Source organism: Daktulosphaira vitifoliae, unplaced genomic scaffold (assembly GCF_025091365.1).
Source record: "Daktulosphaira vitifoliae isolate Bord-2020 unplaced genomic scaffold, ASM2509136v1 Scaffold_1, whole genome shotgun sequence".
In the NCBI taxonomy this organism is placed as follows: Eukaryota; Metazoa; Arthropoda; class Insecta; order Hemiptera; family Phylloxeridae; genus Daktulosphaira; species Daktulosphaira vitifoliae.
The window spans coordinates 84,047,136-84,056,827 of NW_026099572.1; the positions used below are offsets into that span (position 1 = coordinate 84,047,136).

The following is a 9,692-nucleotide window of genomic DNA, read 5'->3' on the forward strand; positions in this document are numbered from 1 at the left end:
AGACAAAATGCCATTATATTTACGAGTTTCACAGGACGTCACCCAACCGTGTACCGGTTTAAAACGATCTAGGTAATCGTGTTGTTTTTTTATTTTGACGTTTATACAATTTATTACAATCCAAAGAGTTTTTCAAATAAAGATAATTATGTTTAATAACATTATACATCAAACACAAATTATATGGACTCGTATTGTTTCTGAATTAAACGTGTTCAAGAAGTCGACCAGCCAGGCAGATGGCGTTATTTATGTGTACCGTTTTTTTATTTTTCATCCGTCAAACACGAGGCCAACGTCTCACAAATTATAGACGCTCTGAGGGATCGTTTAGATACACCGCGCACATGCAAATCTATATATTTTTCCTGACAACACTCGATCGGAACACGTGTGGGAATAAATCATCTTCGATACACGTTAATATGTCAAAAATTCGAGTCTATCACATTCATCACGCAACATAACGTCTTAACAGAATAAGGGAAAAAATGAACGAGTACAAGAACGCAATATTAATGTGTAAAAGAAGATTGACTGCGTGCGGCATGCGAGTCACGAACAACAATTCAAAGTAACATTCGTCGTCAGTTTTCCAAAATATTTATACGCTTAAAGACTTATTAAGCGACTTCGTCGATGTGATAAATTTAACTGGTAGATATGACAAATACATTTCTGAAATATTGTTCAGCATTAGATACATTAATTATGGCCCGTTCAAAACTGTTCATTTGAACAGACTTGACGTCATAATACTTCACTAACCCGACAAATAAGTTATAAATATAAAATACAAAGGTTCGAAAAAATCCCAATAAACAACGAACACAGTACCGATGACGTTTAAAAACTATAATTGTGTTGAATAAATTATAAATAATTTACATAAAAGTTAACTATGTTTAAAACATTTGTTTAAGGCCTCACCGGTTTAAGAAAATAGACAGAATATCAATACAAACTGAACAAACAGTACCCAGTAGGTATGCGATTCATTACTCTGGTACGGGGGGGTCGTATTCAAATAGCATCGTTTAAAATGGATAATTTATTAAATGGTATCGGGTCGTGGAGATACGAAGTCGACGACGCCTACTGCGGGAAAAGAACGGGAGTCTGACGGATTTTAAATACTACAACAATATTATTTAAAAATACGAAATTAATACCATAGGCCGCGATGGCAGTGGCGACGTGTACGACTAAACGCTCAGCATGTGCACGTGTACACAGTAATAATGATACAATAATATTATATCTATACACACTATCCAACATTCCTTCACACCGAAACGCAAACGAGAATATTTGTATTTTATGTTTTTATTAAATCGTCACTGTGTACGGATTTTATAAAGGAAAAAAATTAATTATCGTTTAATTTATTTTCATTTGCCCACCCCCAAGGCTGAGACCTGAGATTTTATTTCCATTCTCTCCTGCCGACACCCGCCGGCATCGCCTTATAGACATCAATACGGTAAATACAAAACCGTGAAGTCGTAAAGAAATAAAAATATATTTAAAACGAAAAACATACTCATAACTTTCGCTCATACCCGCGTGACTTGGACTGCTCAAGCTGGTACATGGCTCATATTATATTTTAATATTTACCCGCCTTTATTTATTACCCTCTGCCGTCAAAATGACTTCATTTGATATTTCATTTTCACGTCTATGTTCAAATACGCCGAACACACCGTTTGAGTTAATGTGAGAAAACATCACTATACTACTTATATTTTATTACTTTATTACTACTAAGAGAAGCGATTTGTAGTGATCGGAACTGTAATCTGATATTATCAGTAACAGTCAATCTATTGAACTCGGCATAAGTAAATTTATTAACACATTCGTTTTGCTTTTAGTAGGTCCTGAACTGCACATGATCGTTTATGAAAACGGCGCATACCGGAGATAATGTTTCGAGACGTTGTTTATGATGCAATTGTGAAAAAACAAAATCCCAGGGCATGGTGCAGTAACTTTGGCGAAGATCTACGATGTCGTTTTTATGGGTTGAGCAAATGGACTTTGGATTTATGCGCTACGAACGCCTCCTATGCATTCTTTCTCGCAAAGTACAAGGGGCGTCAGCAGCAGTCAGAGTACAATAACAACATAATCATTACAAACTTGGGAACTATCGACTGTTGAGTATTTTTTAAATTATTTAATCAACATATTAACTTTGTTTTTTTATTTATTGTCTATTAAAAATATAAGCAGTTAATATTTTTTTAATTATTAGTATTTCATGTGGTGATACAGGACTACTTACAGCCGTTGTAGATCAGAATGTTATCAAAAGAATATAAAAATCCTTAAGGCATCTAATAAACTTAGATTTATCTTTAATTTACTTTTCATTTTTTTTAAAGCGGTATCCGATGTATGTTTATTTATCGTTGGACTGTTCATTGGTTCAATAGATTTATTGTAAGCACAGTATTAACCGGCCGTATTAATGAATATTCGCTCAGCAGCCTGCGGGCAACACAATCCTATCCGAATGATTCGTGACTCTCCTTTTTTACATACTCTGGTCTTTTAGTTCTTTCAACAAACATACTACCACTTATTCGAGAAACAATTATTCATTTTTCATCATAAGACGAATCATCGTATCAACATATAAGATACAAGGCTTGTTCATTTAAAGATTATCAATAATTCTTACTATGATTTATAATGTTTAAAAAAAGACAAATTACTACCATATTCGTAAAATTTCAATTTTAATAAAATATATTTTAGAATAACGCAGCCCTCGATAATATTATGATAATTAAATTTTTATATTTAATTAAATGTGCACAATACTTCACTTTTCTAACGACGTTTTTCCCTAGAGAAATCATTAAAATAAGTTGCCTATAGTGAGAATACCACACTATATTTACAAATTGAACCATTGCAAATCCGTTACTATTATAATATATTATATTGGGTACTTACAGCTTTGCAAATATGAGTTCAAGTATTAATTTTAATTGGACATTCAATTATAATAGTGACGGAGAGTGTTTAGGTGGTTGTCTCCCCAAAATGATTAGCGAGGTTTGAATTCGTTTACATTTTAAGATAATAATCTTCCCCTAGAAATTATTTTCCAGTTGCACCACAGGAATGTAATAATTATCATAATGCAATTCGACTCTTAGGCGCATTAAAGTTGATAAATCTTTCAAGTGACATTCAATCTAAAACAACAGAAAGTACAAACTGTTCATAGAAAAAACTTTTTATTTCATCAATAACATAAGTCTTTGGATCCCTTTTAAAAACGACCGAAACAAGAAATCACATGTAGAAATTGCGGTTCAGTAGCTACATTGAATTCATTAACTACTTAAATTCCACAGAGTGAATGTATACGACAGATTGATGTTAAGAAAAACACACTCGAACGTCTGGACTGTAGCTACTGTAATGAAATGAGTTTCATTATGTCTTCTCGGTAAACACTTTCCAATAAACTCCAAGTCTTTAAGGTAAAATTATAATAAATTGTTTTCAGGCGGCGTGCAGGACGTGTGCATTAAATACTACAGTACTACTCAAAATTCAAGAATATATTCTACACAATGATTTATGGGTATAGTATAATATGCAAATTCAAATTACACATAACCCTACAAGCACATTAGATACTTAAAATGAAACGTTTAACGACATTAGATTTAGACGTATTAGACGATGATGGGATTTTGTGCGGCGAAGAGAAACTAAAAATGTACACAATTAATCATATTAAAAATAATTATGATAAAGCCTACACGTGGCATTCTCCTAGTTTTATCTTTAGAACAACTGTTACTAATAGAGCTTCGAATAGAAGAATAAAGTTCCTTACAAAAATCAATAAAAGAATCAAAAATGTAAAACTAAGGTTTTTTTTTATAAGATATAAATTAGAAATTGATACCTAATTAATTATAATCTTAGAGTTGAGTCGTAACCACAGAATATAAATAAAATTAATGAACTATCATTGCATAAAGTAAACTGTATAAAACTAATAATACTTTGATAAAAAAAAAAGATGAGTGACTAGCATTAGCGGCAATCGGAACGGTAAAAAGAGTAACTAATGCTGCTATTATCGTATTGGAGATAATCATATGACATTTTATAATTGTCTCCATATCTGCTCTATTGGCGTATAATTATCAGAAATACCCGTCAAATACTATCCTCATATCGCGTTGCCGCCATCATCTTTTATAGCTTACATTCATTGTAATATAATACGGTCGGAATAATTATTTCAAGATAGTAAAAATGTATAAAGCCTCGATTCACTTCATTTAAACGTTTTGCTCAATACGATGCTGCTAGAACTGCAGCAATACGTTACAAGAGACTTAAACCGGTTACCACTTGCAGTGAGAATAGTAGACAAAGCATTACGGACAGAGGATTTTTAATAATTATAATTAGCTAATGATTCAAATTTTATAGGAAACATAAAATGCGACTATAAATGTCAGAAGACTTAACAATGAAGATAAAAATGTATACTCTAACTCTTCAATCAAACCACATGTTCTAAATACTGAATACTTGAAGTAATATATTTGATTTTGCCGACAGCTAGAAAACGGAAAGCATAAGCTCAACGTGCTTGGAATATCTAACGTATAATTGGGGAGTGTATGGATGGCAAATCAATCAAATTTTCACGTCTTTCCTCGCCCTCCTCCTATTAATATACTATACACACGTGAGTGTATGGCTTTATACTAGCGCGGAAACTCAGACACTTGTTTCTATGGGGGTCTACCGCATAGCCCTCTCCTGTAATTTTCAAACATTTTTATTGAACTTGTCTGCTGTAAAATGTCACAGTGATGTGTTCACCCTCGACCGAGCATACACTGCAATTAAACTCTGACCAGTGTCATCTGTTATCCGGTCTTTTAATCTGGTCATCTCCCTGCCTTGCCGGCATCGTCGGCGGTTAAATGAAATATTGAATTTCTCGGAGTTGTCGCCGTCAACGTTTGGGTTGACTAATTCACAACAACAAGGCATTCGCATTAGACGAGTCAATCTGTCCCAGCAGTTTTGACGGGAGAGTTTTTTATCATCATTATTTGTTCGAGTTTATTAATACACGATTTGAACAACCGAAAAACCGTTCGGCCTGACAGTTAAATTGTTCGAAGCATTAATTATTATATTTATACAACACATCATCCACTAATCAGACTACAGCAAAGAAGTAGTTTTATTTATACCTGGTCGCAACACTAAGGTTATTTGTTGGACAATATTATTATTATTTCGATGGTACACATAAATTATATTGCACCTATACTTAGTAAGAGGTGAGCTGTTCTACGGATACGGGCACATTATGTCTGGGTTTACTCGCATCGAAATGTACAACAAAATAAATGAATATATTCGCAGTTATTAACGGCTGTTATACAGGGCTACCATTGAACACAGCCATTGTATACAATTAATTATAATTACATTGTACGTCCGTTTAACAAATTATACGTTGAGCACAGCGTTCGATTTGCATTTCTTTTAACGTTCAAATACCATGAGAACGATATTTGGTTCTTATGAAAATAGTAAGTTTTTGTGATTAGTATAAGAAGTGTGTCTGCATTTCAAAAGTCAAAATGACAAAATATAAATCCAACGAATATTTTTAACATGCTGGTCATACTTTATGAATAGTATGCTCAATATTTGGTCGAGAGAGCTTTTGAATTTTTCCTAGCAACACATTATTACACAGGCATTACTGGACAAAGAGCGTCAGAGTAATTTCGGTAAAACCTTTTGTCAAAAATATTTTACCCCAAAACTAAGCTTTGATCATAATATTATAATAACATGTATGTTTGTGTTTGTATGCATATGGTTTACGGATTAGCATACCACATAACAAACCCCTACGTTTCGACTACAATGTATGCGCATATCAATCGAGAAAATTCAAAAGTGTTTTTTTTTAAATATATTAGGTAGTAGTACATTATTGCATATTTATCAATTATTATATAGTGTTCAGTAAGTAAGAAAACAGATAAATTGTTACAAACAATGAAAACAATAGAAATCGTTTGCTTACTTTCTGAACACTATATATATATTGATCTCATTAAACGCATCATTCTATCTAATTTTACAGACCACTCGGACGTCGTCTATGTAAAATTATTGTGATAAAAGTGATAGAAAATAGTTAAAGAAAAAAATAATAATAAGACTATTATATTAATATGTACCGTCGAAAGATATACTGAAATACGAACTTTATATATTCTGTGAAAAAGTAATTTAATAACATACAGACTCGTAATGAAATATATATTTATACCAAATACAGATTTTCTGTCTGCTAAGTTTTGCTAATGTTTTTAGTATAAAAGTTTAAAGAAACATTTTTCTCTAAGCTCTTTTAGTTGAAACTTATATTTTCTGGTCGAGAAACGTAGCCATGTTTTTACCACATTTAAAAAATAAATTAATACAAGCGATTGTCTGACAATATTTTGATATCAGAATAAAAATATAATAGCCGATACATGAAATCTGCTACGACACAGATGAACTTCGTCCAGTTTTACCGCCTGGTACAACCAATCCATATCGAATTTCTCATGTCATAACGAGTATAAATATGATTTTGTTGTGAAAAGACGGATTTTTTTCTTGTGCAGTTCTTATGAACATCAAATGCATTTGGTTGACCACACGCGTTTACCACCGCCAGTAACCGCGGGATATTGCTGGAATTGTATATAATTTAATCGTTTTGGTTTAACATTTTATAACGTTTGTTGTGGTAAAGCGACTGCTGCAAATGAATATTTTATTGTTGAAAATATGTTAAAACAAATTAATGAGTGTATTTGATAAAACTATGGAATTATATGAGCCATTGAACTGTACAATAGGCTTCGAATCCCACCAATAAATAAAAAAGTAAAACACTTGATGCTGTGTGATTTCTTTCAGTCATTGCTCCTGGGCAATTTGTATACCACTGTACCTTATGTCATAATTATATATTACCGTAGTAGTGTGCGACATTAAGGTACTTATGAAGGTACTCGACGGCGGCAGTACAAATGCAGTTATAATTCGAATTTCTATTGGTTCAAATAAGAAAAAAACAATATAATAACGCGATTTGCCGACGCCGGTGTAATTTTGAACAATGATCGCGTGTTTTAAGGCATCTCAGTATTACGAGTAGTCTCGCTAATGAATACAATTTGCCACCACGCAACGCGGCATAGGCGTTTCAAGTCATTTTTTAAAGAAACCATCTGGTAGGTAACCTTTTCAGACAACCCTTTTCCCGTAATGATTGTCTGCTGATTCTCTCACTGTATTTTTCTGTGTCTGTAACCCCGAAGGCGTTTGGTGCATTAATTCTAATATGTATATAATTAGTACTGTGTACATTTGTCAGTCTATTGCTATCAAAGGTACATCTACCTGCTCACTATGTGTGATAACCAACACATTGTCTATTGGAAATTCGTAAAAAAGCGTCTCAATGAATTCTTAATAAATCGATGTTTATAATTTCTATATTATATGAGTTGTATAGTTTTCAATACTAGAATAGCAACGATGAAGGACAACATAAATTCCAAGATACCTTCTCATATACTGTCCGAGGATAGGGATTTGATAACGCGCATGTGTCAAACATATGTAGAAAAAATGTTATTTTAACGTAAAATAAGAACTCAGGCACAACCCTTTATGTAACATGATAGCGATTATGACGCGTAGGGGGGTCTTAGAGAAACCATTTTGAAAACTCCATGTTTGATGACCCCCTTTACTTGCGATAAACCACAAGTGTCAATCTCTTCGAACGTCATCGATGTGTGCATGAGTGAGTATTTATATTACCATGTTTGAAGAACTATATATATACACTTGATTGGATTAGCACGTGAAACTTGACTCTGAAAATAGAGATCCAAAGAACAGCCTCGGGATATGGAAATTGTACAAGCTAAGTACGCTTGTCGCCCGATTTATACATGCACGCAGTAAGGGAGTATCCAAGACGGCGCAGGATCTTGTAAAACACAATAGTGCAGATGACAATCGACATGGCCCGATGGAGTGATAATGCGGTCTAAGGAATGGGTGGAATAAGAAATACGGAAACAATGGACCTTTTTGCCTGTGACAGAACAAAAGGGAGGAGTTCCAAAGTATTTTGTAGCAGAATATACCACGTCTATATGTGATATCTAATTACAAAAACGATGATGTACATTATTTTGTTTGTAGATGCGGCAAACACAATGCGGGTCATAGTTGAAATCAATTGAGCCGCACAGAACAGAAAACTAGGTATCACTACGTTTCGTGTCATTGTTGTAAGCAAATCTATGTATGAATGAAAAATAAAAGAAAGACTACAGCAGATATGCGTATTAAAATAATATAAATCATTACGAATGGCACACAGGAGCGCTATTGTTAGACAATAAACGAACCCGAAAAACACAACGGCTGTAACTATATCCACTGCGTTACATTGGAAATTGAAGCTCGGTATAAAAATAATTTATAAACCTTTGCCACAGTTATTTAAATAATCGCCGAAAAGGATTTTGCGTAGTGAATATGTGTATGTCACTCACAGACATACCTGAACTAGGGTCCTTTTACCTTTGAATACTTTGCATTACTTAACGGTACAAAAGGATTTTTCGAAAACGACACGGTACTCACAAAAACAAATTCCCCGTTGAACTGTACTAACGTAATTGTATCATTCCGAAATTAGAAAATCCCTCGGTACAAAAGGGTCAAAAGTCTGACCGAGAAAACTCGCAGCAAGTAATAAAAGTAGAATCAAATGGACAACCCAAGGGAGCGAGAAATAACATTCGAATGGCGTATTACACTTATCAACCGTTCCATCACAAATGTTTATTATGAACAAGTCATAGAAAAAACCGCTTTACGCGTATCACATCAAATAATGATTTAAGCAATCATTCGATTTCTCTATTAGTACAACCACTCAAAACAAAACCTCTGTAAATATATTTATTTTATCAATCGGCCAAATTAAAAAATATATTTTGCCAATGCAAAATTCCATTCAATTCGTCAAATGTCAAGTTCATTTGTAAATCGAAACTGTACTGGTAGTTAAAGTCACATGCACATTCTACGAATCCTAAAGAATAATGTAATTCCACACACGGCGGTCGTATAATTCATTTATGTAGATATGTGAACGCGCGTTTCGTATGGGAACTGTCATGAGAAGACAAATCGGACTACTATTATCATATACCATAACCTCTACAATTGGCTACGAAATTTTTTTTTCTTTTTTACTTCCAACCACTTTGGACAGACGTATTATTATATTGAGCGTAACTGTAGTGTACGTATGTACACGAATGTGTTTGTAAAGACTACCGCGCCGGCACTAAACTTCTCGTATTAAATTATAATATTATTATAATATTCTTCTTATATGGGTCGGAGAGACGCCAAATGATTAATAACCAACGAATATCCTCTAATCCGCAGCATAGAGAATATGTTCGGATAATATTTTTATTGGCGTGACGATAGGAATAATATTGAGCGTTGGTCGGTGCAGTGTAAAATATTGTTTGTACAAGCAGTGTGTCCAGTAGCGTAGTCAAGTGGGGGGGGGGGGG

The 9,692-nt window shown here is 33.6% G+C and overlaps 1 protein-coding gene across 1 annotated transcript in view; it reads right to left on the reverse strand.

Moving 5' to 3' along the window:
* LOC126903014 (uncharacterized) overlaps positions 1 to 9,692 on the reverse strand; it is a 63,766-nt gene that overhangs the window by 48,573 nt on the left and 5,501 nt on the right. The window lies entirely within an intron of this gene.